The sequence below is a fragment of the Ursus arctos genome, unplaced genomic scaffold (assembly GCF_023065955.2).
Source record: "Ursus arctos isolate Adak ecotype North America unplaced genomic scaffold, UrsArc2.0 scaffold_8, whole genome shotgun sequence".
Taxonomy (NCBI): domain Eukaryota; kingdom Metazoa; phylum Chordata; class Mammalia; order Carnivora; family Ursidae; genus Ursus; species Ursus arctos.
The window spans coordinates 39851304-39869179 of NW_026623100.1; positions in this window are offsets into that span (position 1 = coordinate 39851304).

Below are 17876 nucleotides of genomic sequence, written 5' to 3' on the forward strand. Positions count from 1 at the left end.
GTCGGCAGACTTTTTTTTATAAAGGGCCAAGATGTAATATTTTCACCTTTGTGGGCTCTGTGATCTCTGTTGCACTATTCAGCTCTGCCACTGTAGCATGAAAGCGGCCGCAGACAACACATAAACAAATGATGATGGCTATGGTTTTGTTTCAGGAGGCAAATTAATGCTCAGAGACTTGAGTTTGTATTTGCCAGCAATTTATTTAACACAGGTTCACTGTAGGAATTTCACAGGCCAATAGCATACTGTAAAATGTTTCTTTATAAGCAAAAAGAAATAAGAAACTCCAAGTCAATGACAGATTAATCACACTAGTGTTTCTGGCAAAGGAAGAGGGAAGGAGTAACGTCTAAATTGGAGCTGTAGCGTTATATGAGTCGGTCCTCGGGAGAGATGGGTTGGCCGATCCAGAGCTGATGTCCAGCTGCCATTGCAAAAGTACAAGTCCCCTGTTACCAGAGTACGTTCTAGGGAACCATGGTGCTGGTGTTGACAGGCAAGAGGATCTTTCTTGGGGTTGCTTTTTGGCTTTCATTACTGCCCATAAAAGAGTTGCCTTTACCTCAGTGGGATCTAATTGCCCCAAGGTTCGGAGAGCTATTCAGATCAGGAAAGTGTCACCTTGCCCAGACTGAACACTCTCGGGTATTCCTCACACACTCTCTGTATTTATAGTCAAATGTCCCCTTGCCGTAGTTGCTTTATCCTATGTTTTTATCGATAAGCCCCATCCAGGCCCCTCAGCAGCTGAGCTGAGTACTTACCAATGACAACAGATGAGATTACAATATCCTGTCACAGCTTACTTCACTCTTAATCAAAACAACTTGACTCTTAAAAGCAATTTCATTTTTTGTCATATACAAGTGGATTTGAAATCATATCAAACCAATATACAACAGCTACAGTCCATTAAAATTTTATTTACAAAAACAGGCAGTGAGAAACACCAATTAAAAAGACAGAGATTACCAGAGACCCAGTCATATATTGTCTATAAGACACCTACTTTAAATATAAATACACAGATGAATGAAAAGTTAACAGGCGAGAGAAAGATATACTGAGTTAACACGAATCAAAAGAAAATGGGAATAGCTATATTAATTTCAAACAAAACAGACTTCAGAACAAGAAATATTATCAGGGATTAGGAGGATCATTACATAATTATAAAGAGGCCAATTCTCCAAGAAGACATAACAATCCCTAATGCATACATGTCTAACAATAGAGCATCAAAATATATGAGGCAGAAACCGACAGAACTGTAAGGAGCGGTAGACAAGTCCGCTATTATAGTTGGAGACTTCGACACCCCTCTTTCAGTAATTGACAGATCCAGGTGGCAGAAATTCAGTTAAGGATAAAGTTGAAGTGAAGAGCACCATCAGTCAACTAGATCTAATTGACACTTACAGATTATTTTGTCCAACAGCAGAATACACATTTTTTCTTAAGTTCACATGGAACATTCATCAAGATAGATCCCATTCTGGGCCATGAAACACACACTAACACATTAAAAAGAATAGAAATCTTACAAAGTATGTTCTCAGACCATGGTAGAATTATACTAGAAATCAAAAACAGATAGTTGGAAAATGCCAAAATATTTGGAGATTAAACCACACACTTCTAAATAATAGGTCAAAGAAATCTCAAGAGAAATTCTAAAACATTTTGAATTAAATTAAAATGAAAATGCAGTTTCTTAAAATTTGTGAGATGCAGCAAAAGCAATGCTTCGAGGGAAATTTATAACATTGAATGCTTATGTTAGAAGGAAGAAATATCTAAAATAAAAAAGTGGCAGTGGACTGATTTAACCCATGGCCATAGGTTGTTGACCTTTGATCTACCTAAAGAGTGATCACTTTGATTCTAAAATAAGCCAAATTATTTCACTCTACTCCATATTTACAAAACCATGGGAAACCATCTTAAGCCATTGGGGCATCTATCAAAATGGAACTGCAAGATAAATTAGACAAAATAAATGCAGACCTTTGTTACCCTCAGCATCCATCTCATGGATGATTGGCATTAGTACCCCCACTAGGCACCCAGCTCCTACCGCCTTATCTGACCCTCCTTCGAACCTGTATTTCTAATGGACAGCTCCTTCCCTCCAATAATCTCAAACTTGTCTTCCCTTTTGCCCTCATTACAATTTATATCCTTCATGCAAGAGCCCAAGTCATCTTTGAAAAATCACTCATCTGCTTAAAATTCCTCATTTTTTCCCTATTGCCTTTATGATTAAAAAAAAATCCTTAACACCTGCAAGGCCTGGCATAATCTATCGCTGTCCTCTCTTCCCAACCTAATCTCATGCTTTTGTTCCCATTCACTTATTATTCCTCCAAAATATTGAATGCCAAGCATTTTCTTCTGATGCACTGGGTATCTACAGTTCTCTAGAGGGCATCTTCACATTCCTTTCTCTTCTTCTAGATAATCCCTCCTTGCATTAATTTCCTAGAGCTGCTGTAACAAATTACCATAGCCTTGGTGGCTTAAAATAACACAGTTACAGTTCTGGACACCAGAACTCCAAAATCAGTTTCACTAGACTGAAGTCAAGGTATCGGCAGGGTTGACTGCTCTGGAGACTCGGAGGGGAGGACTTGTTTCCTTGCCTTTTTCTCTTTCTAGTGGCTGCCTATATTCCTTGGTTTGTGGCCCCACTTCCATCTTCAAAGCACACAATTCACTCCCTGCTTCTGTCATCACATGGCCTTCTCCTCTGACTCTGGCTGCTCCTGCCTTCCTCTTGCAGAGACACTTGTGATGCTAACTTGTGATGCTATTTAAGGCCCAGCCAGATAAATCCAAAGTATCTCCCCATTTCAAGATCCTTAACTCAGTCACATCTGCAAAGTCCATTCACCACCGAAGGCAACATTCACGGGTTCTGGACATGAAGATGTGGACACTTCTGGGGGCATTATTCAGCCTCCCACACTATTCATCTTCCACATCTTGGTTTCTATGTCTTGATGACTTGACCTTCCATTCTCCAGGTGCTCCCTCACATTGCCTCGTTCGGCAAACCCTCTCTTTTTATTTCATCTCAAATACTTTTTGGTTTAACACCTGCCTCCTTCACCAGACTTTAAGCCAAAAGAGGTCAGAGAACATGTCTGTTTTCTTTACCATTGTTGAGTAGATGAGCTGGTGATGTAAGGATGCATTTTCGAGTTTGCCACCAAAGGGCACAACTTGGTTTCCTTAAGCAACTTGAATTTATGATAATGACATTTGAAGTAACATTTTCTCTCTCTCTCTCTCTTTTTTTTACCTTGTTCATTTTTCCCAGTGTGCTTTCTTTTACAATAGACTGAGAGAAAGCATTTTTAGGAGGTTTTTCTTTCTGGCAAGAGAAAAAAAAATCCAAACACTCCAAACTAAAAGCCCTGTAAGCATATAAGTTAGTTATCAAGTGTTTTCACATTTAGTGTGCTCTGTCCTCTTCTAAAAAAAAAAACAAAAAAACCCGCAAAAAACTGTAATATCTGCACGACAACAATCCTTACCAATTATGGGTTGTTTTTTTTTTTTTGCATTTGCATTTTATGGAAGTACATTTAACATACAGTAAAATGTGTAAGTATTAAGTATTTACCATTCACATTTTAATTAACAACTGAATGCTTGAAAGCCAGGTCTTTGGCAGGTCTATAAAAACAAAAATAAATGACCTCAATTTTTAATTACTTTTTTATGGCTTCAAGCATTATACCTGTTTATGGTAGAAAATATGGAATAGAAAGAACCCAAATTGGAAAACAAAAATTGTGAAGAATGTCATTACCCAGGAATCATTTGTTTTAATCCTGAGTGGCCAGGCATCATTCCTGGTCCCTCTATGAGCTCTCTCCTCACTATTCTCGGGCAGGTCTATGCAGTCCCAGGTGTTTATATGTCAATGATCCCCAAATCTATTATCTCCTGTCTCTTACCTCTCCCTGGCCTACGGAGCACTTGGCATCTCTGCTTGAATGTCCAGTGAACATCTCAAATGTAACATTGGCTGAAATAGAACCTTTGACTTTTGCTCCTTCTCGTTGTCCTTCCCAGTAATGTATTGCTATGTGCTTATTGTCTCGGTCCAAAAATTTAGGATGTGTCAGTGAAAAGTGATGATGCCAAAAGATCACAAAAGTAACTTAGATTAGTGCAGAACTCTTTTTAAATGAGTTAGAATTTAACACCCAGGGAAACAACCAAATACTTTATACCCAAGAAGGTAGTGTCTGGTAAAGGTCAGAGGGTAGAGGGAAAGAGGATTTTGCAGTGATGGTGGGTATGTCAAGTAGCTAAACATTTGAGAAAGGTATAGGCTTTCCAGCTCTCTGTCTCCTCTTTTTGTCTCCCACTCTCTCTCAAGTTTAAATTCTCCAGAACTGTGAAACTGAATGATTCTACCAGTGGTTACTTAGTGTAAGGCATCTTATTGAGTAGAGGATTCACACCAGCCTTTATAGGGACAAGCCAGCCTAGATCTTTGGGTGTTGGGTCAAATATCTCTAAGCTGGGCCTACTCCATGGGTATGTGAACTGTGTAGTCACACATGGTCCCATGCTTAGAAGGGCCCCGTGGTTGGTTTAATGCTCCGCTTTCACTATCTAGAAATTCTTAATAATTTTTGAACAAGGAAATTTGTTCCATTTTATTTTGCACTGAGTGCCACAAATTATGTAGTTAGTCATATTTTACTGAGAGTGGTCAGCGGAGGTTTAGGGATCTAGAGAGGGGCTGTGGTATACAGGGATTCTCAGGCTTCCACAAAAGCATAGTGTAACTTGAAGATATCTTGCTTGGATTCCCAGAACACTAGTACAAAAGTAGAAACAATAAATTAAAAATTATTAAATCTGTCCATAAAATTTATAATCACTCTGCTAGTAAAAATAAGAACAATACAGTTAAAAGACAACGAAGGGGTGCTGGGTGGCGCAGTCGGTTGAGCGTCCGACTCTTGCTTTGGGCTCATGATCCCACCACCCATGAGATCATGCCCTGAGCTGAAATCGCCAGTCAACGCTTAACTGATTGAGACACCCAAGTGCCCCCAGTAATAACTGTTTTCTTAAAACATACATATTCTAGCAGTGCTACTTCTGGATTATTGTCTTAAGAAAATAATTACTTTTATATACAATGATATAACTATAAAGCTGTTTTGAAACATTATTTTATATTTGTGAAAAGTTGATCTTACATGTACAAAATAATATAAGTAATATATTTTGCATCATATGTATGTATATATTATGTATACACATACACACAGTATGTAGAAGAATACAGATTAAAATTTAAATAGTGGTTGGTGAGGTTATGAGTGATTTTAAAATTTTCATTTAAAAATTAGAAGTAGATATATATATATATATATATATATATATATATATATATGCAATTGAAAAAGTTATTTCCAGAAAATGTAAGCAGTGACAAGTGGAAGGATTTTTATCAAGGAAAAGGAAGCGGTTTCCTCCAAGGCCCAGTGCCAAGTTTTCCCAAATGATTCACCTCCAGGAATAAGTCCCTTCCACTCCAGCATTCCTGGTCCTCAGGGGCCTTTAGATTCCTTCGGTGGATGGGAGAAAACCACAAATCATGCTAAATGTCTTAAAAATGTTGTGATCAATAATTCAGTAATTTTACTTCCAGGACTTACGCTAAACCAATGATTTAAAAATGCACAGAATGATTCACATGTAAGAAGGTATATTATTACATGATTCATGATGAAAAATGGGAAATTCCTGAAAGTCTAACAAGAGGATATCACTAAATAAATTATAGCACATTGAATGCAATTATTTAACTTCCTATATCCAAAGAGTATTTTAGAATATGGACATGAACACGTTAGCCTTTGTGAAAATAAAGGAAACCTCATTTAAAATGGAGGTGGGCAGTCCTGAAGGGGGCGCTCTCATGCTGACCCACTCCTTGCAGCTTGCAAAACCAGCAGGGAGAAGGAAGATAAGAATTATTTTGACAAGGGAGGACCTTTTTCACACAATAATTTTATCTCCTGCCTTTAATGAAAGGAAGGAACACCCCTCCCTCGCCCAGCAACAAGGCACTAACCACTGCTTGCAGCCAGTGAAAAACCATTACGACTCAAACTCTTCTTTCCTAGTAAACTTTTGTTCAAAGCAAATCTCCCCAATTTCCTTAAAACCTAAAAAAAGCTAACCTTCCATTTGTCTCTTTGGACCTGACTACGATTCACCATAGCTTGCTTGTCCCAACTTGCCATTCCTCTGCTTTCCTGAATAAACGCATTTTTACTTAAATAAAATTGCTCAGCTCTGTTTCATGTTAACACCTTCCTGGATTTATTTTACAAAAATTTAAGCCTGTTAAAGATATCTTGCTAGGTTCTTCTGGTAGGTAGAATATTGGCCCACCAGAGATTTCCACATCCTAATTCCTGGAACCTGTGAATATGTTACTTTACATGGCATAAGGACTTTGAGTTAAGGATCTTGAAATGGGGAGACTATCCTGGATTATCTGGGTGTAATTACAAGGGTCCATTTTTAATGGAGCAACTTTCCCCACGGTACTTATAGGGGGATGTTGTTGGCCTTGAAGATGGAGGAAGGGGCCACAAGCCAAGGAATATGGGTGGCTTCTAGACTTTGGAAAAAAACAAGGAAACGTATTTTCCCCTAGAGTTTTTGCCAGGGACCACAAACTTGCTGAACTTTGGTTTTAGCCTGTATTGGGACTTCTGACTTACAGAACTGAGATGAATTAATGTTGTTTCAAACCACTATGTTTGCAGTAATTTGTCACAGCAGTACAGAAAACTAATACACTTCCTCTTTTGAGAGAGAGAAAGGGAGAAAGAGATTTTCTTTAGTTTGGGAAAATACTTCCTGAGTTTGGAGAAGTTATGAGAACAGAGAGGGCATGGGTCTGAGAGAAAGAAGATGGCAAGTTCCTGAGGGGAAATATGGTACCATGAGTCTAGATATATGGGATCAGGAATGGGTGTGAAGAACAGTATGGAAGCAGCAGAAGGCTACCAGACTTGAAGGGGCCATGCAGCAAAGAACAGGGAATGTCACAAGGTGATCTAATTTTTTATCAATTGTTTCTTTCCTCCCACACCTTGATACTGTGTAAACTCAGGAACTCATCTAATCCTAGAGAAGGAATGAAGAGGGGGGCTCCGAAGAGACTGAGGACAAAGACAGAAGTTTCTTGCCAAACCAGTGAGAAGAAGAGGGTGCAGATTATATGTTGAGTAAAAAAAAAATTAAGAAAGTTGTATTTTTTCACAGCTGAGTTTATAACCCGACAAGGTAACACATGGAATCAGACCATCAGATCAGACTCATAAGAACCAGAAATCTAACCCTGTATGAAACTTTGCTAATAACTTTAAGTCCATAGAAGATCGAGAAGACAAAGCAAAGAGAGGTCTGAGACATCAAGGGCAGCTCCCCAAGTACTTTCCCACATGGATCCTACTCTCTTTAGCTGGAATAATGGGATCACCAAGTGAGGTTTTCTGGGTATTTGCCACAATAGGCACTGTGTGAATTATGAAACATTGCCCCTTTATACCCTTGCTATTTATTGTATAGTTAATGTGACATCCTTAAGGAAGCCATGACTCATGAATGTATTAGTTGTCACTAAATGGGTTTATTTATTATAAGTGATCCTTTAACCATAGGCACCTTGTTCAGAGTGTTGCTAGATAAGGTCTCTTTCTCTTAGGAAATATCATTAGTCTAATTACCCAGCGGTCTAGTGGACAAGGATATTAGGTATCTTTTTTCTATTTTTTCTTTTATTTATCTTTTTTCTTGACCTTGGGGGCACCCCTCCAGTAAAGAGAATGAATGGGTTATAAGCTGGTGGCTTTAACTCCTTCTTTCATCTGATCATTTATAACAACTACAGTAACTATTATTATTGGCATATCCCTAAAAAGCAAAGGGCTTTAGCAAATACTCATCAAGTTGAAAGACAAAAGATAATGTGGAGTACACTTTTAAGTACAATTTTCAATTTTTAAGGTGTTCTCAGTTTCCATACTAGTTGTTGAAGTTAGAACAGTGTACAAAGCTTTCATATTTGTGACCAATTTAAAGTCAGGGGGAAACCTGGGATTCACCTTGTTGTATAATTGGTCTGTAAAATTGCATCATAAAATCCTTGATAACATAGAAATCGAAGTGTCAGATGGAATAGAAAACTTGCTTATAGTCCAGGCTCCCACCAGAGGTGTGTGGAAGATGAGATGGAAAAATAGGTCATCACAACATCTTCTGTGTCCCAGGACATTCTTGTGGGGTTTTGGGGAGGGAAAGTTTTGGAACAAGGCAGAGTAGGGGCAGTAAATGCTGTGGCATGGGCTTAGTCTTTCTTTATTGATAGATGTGAACTCCTTTAGAGACAGCAACTGGTAGCTCTTAAACAATTTTCTGGACTTTAGGAATAAACAGATGTGGTTGAAGCCAGAGTAATGGATTATTACCTTATCCTCCCCAGTTCAATACACACACACACACACACACACACACACACACATACGCACACACCCAGCACAGCACATTCAATTTCTTCCTCACTCTAGATTCTAGAAGAAGACGGCTTGGGCTGGGCTTCATGCCAGAGATTCTTTCCTGGGTTAGTGGGAGAGGAGCAAAGCTCCAACAGGCTTCTAGACAAAGTACTGGGGACCATCACTTTAGGGCTTCTTTAATAGCATCAGTTTCTACTATGTGGCAGACATATTCCTTGAACCCCATCTTCCCTCTCTTGCTGCTGAGAACCAGAGTCGGTATGTCTAAATTGATGGTGACTACAAGATCACCTAACATATTTTCCGTTCCAGAATATAGATTGAGAAAAAAAAATACATATATCCACTTCTTATTTCTTATTTATTTGTAGTCTCTTTCTACTTTAAATATAAATCTATAGTCTTTAAGCTACTATGGGTAAAATAGGTTTTTCAGGCGAGTCTGAGACTTTAGGCTCCATTTAACTTCATTGTTTCTGTGCATTTTGAGTTCTCAACGAGCACCAACCTGCCTAAGAACTTTTGGAGCATAGCCCATTTGTAGCCTGGAAATGTAAATAAGTCCCAATATAATTATCAGACTCACTTATTCATAGTGTCATTCCCTGAACTAATTTACATGTTCGTGTTGTTGGCAGCACACACCCTTTAATGACCTGGATGCCCCCATTAGATTGGCCTGTTTTGCCCCAGCAGGCCATGGCACCCTGAAACATTCAGCTTAGAATTAATAATCTACCATAGTAATTAGCAACCCAGTAGAGATGAAAAGATCACAGCTAAAGTCATAGCTATTTATTTAAGAGAAAATTATTAAGTAGGTGTTCAAGATTGCTTCTGCATGCTCAACCTCGGGGAGTGTTCTTGTAAATTGCAAGTTTGCTCTTTCCAATATAAAAAGACCAAACAGCAGCAATAAATATATTCTTTGGAGGGAAAATGTAGACATTCAGTGTGGATGGTTGGCTTTATCAAAAAGTATTGTCTCAGTTGTATGTGAAAAAACATCCATTTACACGCACACACATGTGCAGGAATACAGTCACACAGACTGACACAAATGTATATACACAATGTATATACACTGCGAAAGCAGTGGCTGGGAGTGTTTTTGAATTGATGACTCTATTGTATCAATGAAGGTTCCACTGCACATAAATCCACTCTAGAAAAATGAAAGTTTATGGAAAAAAATGAGCAGTTTATAGATGAGTACAATCCTCCTTCTTTGATTTATAACTGCAGAGTTGTGAAAAATATGGTGTTTAAATAGAAATAATTTTATCATTAGCATAGCTGATGGTCAAAGAATGATATTTCTTAGTCCAAAAAAAATGGCAAGCATACTTCAATGTCACAGTTCACTGGAACCATGGTATTTGATACTGTTATGCTCATAATGAGTATAATCCAAATGTTTTCTTTTAGGAGGGGGATGTCCCCTGTGACGTAGAGCCTTGTAGCTAGATGAGGAAATCACATAGTTTAAATCAGATTTATTGAACAATTAATTTCATTTTCTCAATGTACTGAAGTTTAAGAAAAGTCAGACACTTGGGAACTTTGCTAATCCAATTCTAACTTTGCTAATCCAGTTATAACTGGTATTCCCTCCAAATTTTGTCTCTATTACCCTTGAAAAGCCTGTCTGTTCACATGTATGTAATACTCCTTAGACTTCCTTGATCTCGTCGTTCTCGCTGTCCTAGCCACAGCTGCCAGACTCTGAGCATGTCCACGCAGTTCTATCACGTGTAAGGCTAGAGCAGCTTGCCTTATTAACACAAGTTTGAAAGTTTTTCTTATCATCAATTTTAACAATATAATAGGGAGAGAGGGAGGGAAAAACAAAACAAAGCTTCAATCTAGAAGTCATATATTACTGTTAGCCAAGAAATCTTTCCAAGATTTACGCTGAGTTCAATGACGAAGGATAAAAAGAAAACCATATTTTGTTTTTTTCTAAGTTATTTCCCTCAGAAGCAGATCTATGTCATGGTTTATTCTGATGGTTTTACAAAATACTACGCATTTTTCTTGCTCATTCTCTCTTTTAATTTGTTTTATTTTATATTTTTAAGAAGAGATCCCCAGGACTGTTAGAATACTTGATAATTGCTGTTTGTCAGGAATAACCTACTCTTTAAGCTAGTGGATGGAGAGGAAAATAATAAGGAACATATATATGATGACTCTTTAAAACCTTTTGCCTGAAAGGACCAGTCTCACAACAGGATATTATTACCCAACACAATGACAGTCTTTTCTGATCCGATTGCATAGAATTATTTCCTTCTGCTCTATTCAAAACCACCCATTGGCTAAAGAACTTCTTATCTTTTGACAGAATAAGCTCTAGAGAAAGTACAGTTGATAAAAGCAGTTCTGTCTAGTGGTTAAAGCTAAGAATTAAGTTAGAATGTCTTGGTGTAAGTTAGTCATACAGAGATTTTTATATTTCCTGCTCCTCTCGGTTTAGTTATCACATCTGAAAAGTATTGCCAAGCCATGAAATAGGATTACTGATCTTCTTACTATTAGTGAATTCTTTTTAATCTTCAGAGGGGTATTTTTGCATGGGGATAATAATTTTCCCTCACATTTGATGGTGTTTTGCAATTCATTATCTGTTTAGTTCTGTCTTTTATATTTCTCTGTATTTATATCAATGTCTCTTGGTTTTCCAACATAAAAATTTTAAAAAGTTACTATAGGAAGGGAATCATATTTATCACATACTTTGGTTGTATTTCCTCATGTAGGTGAGGGGAAAAACACTGTATAAATTGATAGTTATTTAATAAATACTTTCTGAGTTGAGCTGACCAACTGGGAATATGTTGTATCACCTGATAAGCCTGTCACTCTCCAAGCTTCCACATGTGAACAATCCTATAATACTTTTCACTAATTCACCACAATGTATTCCTACCTAATATCTTTTGCCTGAATTTTTTCAGTAGTCACTAAAACTTTCTTAATATAGTTCTGGTACTTTTGATATTGGGAAAGCTTTTCATTTCCTTTGAATGCAACCTCAGAATAAAGAAAGTTATTGGTGAAGTTGTTTCTCTAAAGAGAAGGCACCTTTGTGCCTTAAATGAACTCCATTTCTTCAGTGATTTACTGGAAAAAGGAGTAAGGATGTGATATACTTGAAAAGACTCCTGAGATGCAGTTGAAATGAGAACTTAGGAAAAGAAGATGACATACCCTTTTGTGTTTGCTTGTCTGTTGATGTTTTAGAAACAGAGCTGAATTAGTCATATCCTGTATTTAATAGCACAGTTTGTTACAATTTGTCCTTTCAATGTTTTTCTGTTATTTTAAATATTTATCATACTTCATCCCTATATAAAGACACCTAGTTTAATGTGTTTGATACATGTATTAGGATACTTATGCATCCTTTAAAAATACATTGTGTTATTTAGCAAATATTTTAATTTTCTCTAAATAGTATTATATTATAATTTCATGCCTTTTTCACTATTTTCAATCAATAACCCATCTCCTTTGCTGTATCATTGCTTAGATCTGTGGTATAGTATGATACAGTGTGCATCCATCACATTTTACTTATTCATTCCCCAAATAATGGGCATCTAGGATGCTCTCAACTCCTTGCTACAACAAACAACACTCTGTAACATCCCTACATATAGTCTTTTTGGAATGTCTGTGACAGTTTTTCAGGGAATATGCTCAGGAGTGGAATCACTGAATCATATAATGTGATTCATATATTTATTAAATATTGCCACATTACCCTCCAGAACAACTCTACCAGTTTACATTTCCACTGGCAGTGAAAGTACACTTTTATTTCCCCGTATTTCTCTAGTACATGATGTATCTATTTCTGTGTAACAAATTCCTCAAAATTTTATGACTTAAAACAAAAAGATTTATTGTCTCAGCAGTGAGTTAGGAATCCAAGTGTGATTTAGCTGGGTGACTCTGGGTCAAGGTCTGTTTTAAAGGTGCAGTGAAGCTGTGAAGTAGGGCTGTGGTCTCCTCTGAAAGCTCAACTTGGGGAGGAGTCACTCCAAGTTATTCCTGTGGTTGTTGGTAGGATTTAGTTCTTCATGAAATTTTGAGCTCAGGGCCTCAATTCCTTACTGGCTGTTTGCTGGAGGCCTCGTTTGGTTCCTTGCCACAGGGACCACTTCCTAGGACAGCTCACAATTGGGCAGCTGACCTCATAAGAACAAGCATGCGAGAGAGTAAGAAAGAACAAATGAAATAGAAACCACACTCTTTACAATCTAATCTTTGAGATGACATCCTCTCACTTTTGCCATATTATATTTGTTAGAAGCAAGCCAGTAGGTTCACACTCTGTTTTCTGCCTCAACTAAGTTGTTAGGAGGCAATCATGTGCAGCACTTAGAAAAGTAAATTTTGGAGTTAGACATTCCTGTATCTGGATCCTGGTTCTGCCTCTGCCTCATTCTGTGATCCTAGGCAAATTGCTTACTTGCATAAAACTCAGTTTTCTGATCAGTACAGTGAGGATAATACTTATGTCTATTTAATGAAATTATTTTGAAAACTTAATAAAATGAAACATTAGAAATGCTTAGCATAATGTATATGGCACATAGACAGTTTTTAAGCCAGTATTTCCTACCATTATGTTAAGTATGTCTTTTATATTGGGATTTATATTGAGAAAATGCTGACAAAAATATGCTTTTTTAGGTTGTATATTCTGCAAAAATGGAAAGGAATGGAAATAAGATGACATTGGATGTTAAAGAGAATATTCAACAGAATCCAGGAATTCATTAAAGAATCTGAGCCTATCTGGAGAATGGTCAAAATGCACATTTTCCTGTAGGATTTGGAATATTTTTTAAACATGATTTGGAGGAGAAAATCAATGGATAGACATGTATTGTTTTAGAAGATGAGAATGGAGTGTGGGTTTCCGTTGAGAAAACGGAGTAAAAAAGAGTAAAAACAAAAAGAAAACAAAACAAAGTGAGTAGGAAGTATGAAATAAGCTTGATTTCAAGAAGTTACACAATTGGCAGAAATAATTAATTTTTATGGGTAAGATGATACTCTTGGTTACTTCATATTATTCTACTTATTCAAACTTCTCTAATACTGAAAAAATGGATATGAATGAGCCCTGTCAACTTTTTGGCTGCTCATTGCAAATGAGTAATAGAGGCTGCACTTCAGCATGGGGACATGGGAGGTGAAGTAACATCAAAAACACTTCACACTTGTGTTTTAGAAGCAGTGCCGGGGCCAATGGAACTACTCTGACAAGGGATCTCTCCACATGTACTATGTACACAGGGCTCCCATCAGTCAAATCTGATCAGTCATCTGCTTTTAACAGTAGTGCTGGCCGACTGGTGTTTTATTGCCATGCATTATTCATCTCAACATAAAGGATAAACTCAGCTCTGTTAACCACTGCCTGAGGGCCCTCAGAGTCAAGAAGGGAATATGTGGTTTTGGAATTGTGTTTCTTTATGGGAAGGGAAAAAGCAGACTCACCATAAGCACCTGCCAATACAATTTGGTTAATAAAATATGTGTAGTCAAAGTAGTATTTAGAGGTTGCTTATTATGGTATGAGAAAAATTTCTAGAAAAGACCAGAGTAGGCACAATTAGTTTTTACTTCATTTCTATGCAAACTTTACTTAGATGAATTCTGTTTCTGGACAAAGTATATTCAGTTGAGCTGCCTAGTAAGTAGATAAGGAAGCCATATAAAAATGCCGAAAAATGTCAAAAATCTCAAAGAATCCTGTTTCAAATCTCAACTTTTGACTGGCAATAAATTAAATTGTAAGGTAATTAAAATCTCTCAGAAGCATAAGTTTATGTGGCAAAATGTCAAAGATGATCAATAAACACCTATAAACACACAGTCATGTGTGCGCATACACACACACACACACAAACAAAATTAGAGAGAGGGAGAGAGAGGGAGACGGAGGGAGAGAGAGAGATGAAATGAGGGAGATTAGTTTTTTTAAACTGTAAAAATTGAACTCCCTTTATATTAAAGTTATAATATAAAGCAACATTTACCAAAACTCTCTTTTTTAAAAAAACAGCTTTCCTGAGGTATAGTTGATATCAAAGAATTGCACATATCTAATGTGTACAATTTTTTCTCTTTATTTTTTATTTTTATTTATTTTTATTTTTTATTATTTTTTTACAATTTTTATTTTGTTATATTAGTCACCATACAGTGCGTCCCCAATTTTTGATGCAATATTCCATGATTCATTATTTGCGTATAACACCCAGTGCACCATGCAATATGTGCCCTCCTTAATACCCATCACCGGCCTATCCCAGTCCCCCACGCCCCTCCCCTCTGAAGCCCTCAGTCCGTTTCCCAGAGTCCGCAGTCTCTCATGGTTCATTCCCCCTTCTGTTTACCCCCCCTTAATTCTTTCCTTCCTTCTCCTACTGATCTTCCTATTTCTTATGTTCCATAAATGAGTGAAACCATATGATAATTGTCTTTCTCTGCTTGACTTATTTCACTTAGCATAATCTCCTCCAGTCCCGTCCATGTTGCTGCGAATGTTGTGTAATCATTCTTTCTGATGGCTGAGTAATATTTCATTGTATATATGGACCACATTTTCTTAAACCAGTCATCTGTTGAAGGGCATCTCGGCTCCTTCCACAATTTAGCTATTGTGGACAATGCTGCTATGAACATTGGGGTGCATGTGGCCCTTCTTTTCACTACGTCTGTATCTTTGGGGTAAATACCTAGTAGTGCAATTGCTGGATCATACGGTAGCTCAATTTTTAACTTTTTAAGGGACCTCCACACTGTTTTCCAAAGTGGCTGTACCAACTTGCATTCCCACCAACAGTGTAAGAGGGATCCCCTTTCTCCACATCCTCTCCAACATTTGTTGTTTCCTGCCTTGTCAATTTTTACCATTCTAACTGATATAAGGTGGTATCTCAGTGTGGTTTTGATTTGAATTTCCCTGATGGCTAATGATTTTGAACATTTTTTCATGTGTCTATTAGCCATTTGTATGTCTTCATTGGAAAAGTGTCTGTTCATATCTTCTGCCCATTTTTTGATTTGATTATTTGTTTCACGTGTATTGAGTTTGAGAAGTTCTTTGTAGATCTTAGATAATAGTCTTTAATCTGTAGTGTCATTTGCAAATATCTTCTCCCATTCCGTGGGCTGCCTCTTAGTTTTTTTTTTGACTGTTTCTTTGGCTGTGCAGAAGCTTTTTATCTTGATGAAGTCCCACAAGTTCATTTTTTCCTTTTGTTTCTCTTGCCTTTGGAGATGTGTCATGAAAAAAGTTGCTGTGGCCAATGTCAAAGAAGTTGCAGCCTGTGTTCTCCTCTATGATTTTGATGGATTCCTGTCTCACATCGAGGTCTTTCATCCATTTGGAGCTTATCTTTGTGTATGGTGTGAGAGAGTGGTCAAGTTTCATTCTTTTGCATGTAGCTGTCCAGTTTTCGCAGCACCATTTATTGAAGAGACTGTCTTTTTTCCACTGGATGTTTTTTCCTGCTTTGTTAAAGATTAGTTGCCCAAAGAGCCGAGGGTCCATTTCTGGGTTCTCTATTCTGTTCCATTGGTCTCTGTGTCTGTTTTTGTGCCAGTACCATGCTGTCTTTGTGATCACAGCTTTGTAGTATAGCTTGAAATCCAGCAATGTGATGCCCTCAGCTTTGTTTTTCCTTTTCAATAATTCCTTGGTGATTTGGGGCCTTTTCTGGTCCCACACAAATTTAAGGGCTGTTTGTTCCAGTTCTTTGAAAAATGTCATTGGTATTTTGATCAGGATGGCATTGAAAGTGTAGATTGCTCTGGGTAGCATAGACATTTTAACTATGTTTATTCTTCTGATCCATGAGCATGGGATGTTTTTCCATCTTTTTCTGTTTCCTTCAATGTCTTTCAAGAGTGATTTGTAGTTTTTAGAATATAGATCCTTTATGTCTCTGGTTAAGTTAATTCTGAGATAACATATGATTTTTGTTGCTATTGTAAATGGAATGGATTCCCTAATTTCTCTTTCTTCAGTCTCACTGTTTGTGTATAGAAATGCAACTGATTTCTGAGCATTGATTTTGTATCCTGCCACATTACTGAATTGCTCTATAAGTTCTAGTAGTTTGGGGGTGGAGTCTTTTGGGTTTTCTATATAGAGTTATCATGTCATCTGTGAAGAGAGACAGTTTGACTTCTTTGCCTGTTTGGATACCTTTTATCCCTTTTTGTTGTCTGATTGCTGTTGCAAGGACTTCTAGTACTATGTTGAGTAATAATGGTGAGAGTGGGCATCCTTGTCGTGTTCCTGATCATAAGGGAAAGGCTTCCAGCTTTTCCGCATTGAGAATGATATTTGCTGTAGGCTTTTCATAGATGATTTTTATGAAATTGAGGAGTGTACCTTCTATCCCTACACTCTGAAGGGTTTTAATCAGGAAAGGATGCTGTATTTTGTCAAATGCTTTTTCTGCATCAATTGAGAGGATCATTTGATTCTTGATTCTTTTCTTGTTGATATGATTTATCACACTGATTGATTTGTGAATGTTGAACCACCTTTGCATCCCAGGGATGAATCCCACTTGGTCATGATGGATAATCCTTTTAGTGTACTGTTGGATCCTATTAGCTAGGATCCTGTTGAGAATTTTGGCATCCATATTCATCAGGGAAATCGGTCTGTAATTCTCCTTTTTGATGGGGTCTTTGCCTGGTTTGGGGATCAAGGTAATACTGGCCTCATAGAATGAGTTTGGTAGTTTTCCTTCTGTTTCTATTTTTTGAAACAGCTTCAGGAGAACAGGTATTATTTCTTCTTTGAATGTTTGGTAGAATTCCCCGGGGAATCCGTCAGGCCCTTGACTCTTGTTTTTGGGGAAGTTTTTGATCACTGCTTCAATCTCTTCATAATTAATTGGTCTATTTATATAATCAATTTTTTCCTGTTTCAATCTTGGTAGTTTATAGGTTTCCAGGAAGGCATTCATTTCTTCCAGGTTGTTTAATTTATTGGCATAAAGCTGTTGATAAAAATTTCTAATGATCCTTCCTATTTCATTGTGTTGGTTGTGATCTCTCCCCTTTCATTCATAATTTTATTAATTTGGGTCCTTTCTCTATTCTTTTGAATAAGTCTGGCCAGTGGCTTATCGATCTTATTTATTCTTTCAAAGAACCAGCTTCTAGTTCTGTTGATCTGCTCTACTGTGCTCCTGGTTTCTAATTCATTGATCTCCGCTCTAATCTTGATCACCTGCCTTCTCGTGCGTGGGTTAGGCCTGT